At 36.4% G+C, this 2,500-nt stretch overlaps 1 protein-coding gene across 1 annotated transcript in view; it reads left to right on the top strand.

Moving 5' to 3' along the window:
* ZNF536 (zinc finger protein 536) overlaps positions 1-2,500 on the top strand; it is a 290,297-nt gene that overhangs the window by 60,231 nt on the left and 227,566 nt on the right. The window lies entirely within an intron of this gene.

Here is a 2,500-nt window from a genome sequence, read left to right as displayed (position 1 = left end):
TCTTTATGCGAACAACAACTGCAGACACAAACTTGTGCCAAGTTAGTGGAGTCCCTTCAAACTTCTGAATTAATATATGGATGATTAAACAAAATGTTTGCCTCTCTGTCTTGTATTTGTGGGATTTTTTTTTTCCACTTTTTTGGGGGCAAGAAATTTAAAACCCAGTGTAACAGTGGCAGCTGGTCAGGCCTCTTCAGTATATTAAGATCAGAGAGCTGTGCAAAGTTTCCTAGCAAATAAATATAACCCATTAGTACAAAAATATTGAGGAACAGTTAACATATTCTAGTTTCAAGAAACCACTGCTGTTATTTTGAGTAGTTTTGATACAACCAAATCAAAGTGAAGATTTGAAATACCTTTTCTGAAAGCCCAAGCCTAAGTCATAAATTATTCTACACCATGATTCGTTCAGATAGTAAAACCATACCTCTTTGCCTGACATTACTGAAATGTGGAAAAGGGAAAGTTAAAAATAAAATGAAACATTTAAATCTTTGCTGTTGAGAACTTCAGATAGATGGCAATATAGCAAAGTTGATAAAAGCAATTCTCAATTAGACTTTATTATTATTTTATTGAGGTATTATTAATAAACATCAGGGTGCAGCTGGTGATAACACTCTCCTAGAATTAGACAAGTGGACACAGAAGAAAAATAAAGGCAAGTTGTCTGTAATGAGAAAAAGTGGAAGGATGTGGATAAACTGCAAATGAAATGAAAAGCAGAAATATATGATATTTGCCCTTCAAACCTTATCCAGCAGCCTTTAGCTGTACACTTAGACCTATCAACTTCTGCATAACAAGTTGAGAATAAGCTGTATTTATATGAGTGCAGGCTACATGTCTAGTTCTGAAGAGAGCAGAATATTTTTTAATATTTTGGAGGTGTTTTTGGGGGTGGTTGCTTTGTTTTGTGTTTTGGGTTTTTTTTTAGTTTCTTCCCTTTGAGCCCAGTATATCCACAATGTTCTGTGTGTCTTCAGTTACTCTTTACAGACCTTGCTCCTGAAAAAATAGAAAATCCTAATTCCAATAAATTTCCTGAAGTTAACTGTAAAAGGTAGTCACATACTAATTCAATAGCCTGATGTTAGCTGTAATCCACAATATTATCAGCACTACACTGGTAACAATTACAGTGGCAATGCATAACTGCAGTGTGTTTTGAGGGCAGTATTTTAATAAGGTAGGTGTTTAGTTCCCTGCAGCACATAAAACTGGTGATTTTGACTGCAAAGCTGCTTGGACTGGAAATCACAACCATTGCCAGTAAGGTTTAGAAAGTGTGTGCCAGGCAAGGGAATCGCTGCTCAATGTATTTACCCTCTGGGGAGGTAAAACACAGATGGGGGAGTTAGGAGTCTTCTAACATTTAGCTGATACATTAGTGGGTAGCAATTCTGCTTCAGGGATGTTCAAAGTAGTTCATCTACCAGTTGGGAATCATTATGGGCACTAGTACTGAGGATTACATATGATAGAACAATAGGGCATTGTGGAAGTACCACTATGCTCCCCCCTCCCACAGACAAATGTTTCATAATCCTGGATACCCTTTTGCAGCTATGGCTGTCCTTAAAAACAGTAGTTCTGGTTTAATAGGTTGTTTTCAGTACACGTACTAAGCACCTGTCTTGAAGAAGAATTCAATGGTCATAGACAAATATGATACGGTAATGTGTATTTTGACCAAAATTATGTAAAATAACTTTTCTACATAAAATGAGTACTGTTACTATGTGTATTCTTATCTGTTGGCTGGTGAGAAAAGCTTGACAAAGCATTTTGCATTTCAGTACTGGGTAACCGAATGCAACAGTGGCTCTCTGGGATTTTTTTTTTATCCCATGATACACTAAACCATGCTTAAAAACTGTAAATTCATAATGGAGGAAGGGTGAGCACATTTTGAGGAAAGGAAAAACATGGTCAAATATCAGGAGAAATCAACTCAGTGTCTGTTGAGCTGTGCTTAGTTATCACCTGCTTACTTTTACCCTGGCAATCTCACCTGAACATATATTAATTTTTTCCTACCTTTTTTCTGTAGTCTTGAAGTTAAAACATTTTCCAGAATGTACAAACAAACAGCTAATTTCATTGCACTTCTGTCTGTACGCAGTGAAATAAAATATGATTAGCTAGCTGAAAATGTATAACTTTTCAATCAGTAGTTAATTCAGTCCCAGAACCATATTCATATAGATTTGAAACAAAATTGACCTTCTTGTTTATGTAATCTGTACATACAATAAGTGCCTGATTCGGTAACAAGCTACTCAACAATGTAGATTTTCTGAGACCCAGGAAAAGAGGCAAAATCTACCATTTTTCTGAATAAAGCCATCACCTGTGCACTGCAAAGGTTCTGAAGTTTCTGCATTGGAAAAGGGCAAAATTAATATAGGAGACAAATTCCTCATGTTATGCAAAAGACAAAATTCTCATGGTCCATTGTGGAGCAGGTGAAGGAGCTGCAGGAGCAGGGAGG

Source organism: Ammospiza caudacuta, chromosome 13, assembly GCF_027887145.1.
Source record: "Ammospiza caudacuta isolate bAmmCau1 chromosome 13, bAmmCau1.pri, whole genome shotgun sequence".
Classification (NCBI taxonomy): Eukaryota; Metazoa; Chordata; class Aves; order Passeriformes; family Passerellidae; genus Ammospiza; species Ammospiza caudacuta.
This window is presented reverse-complemented; position numbering and strand designations above follow the sequence as displayed.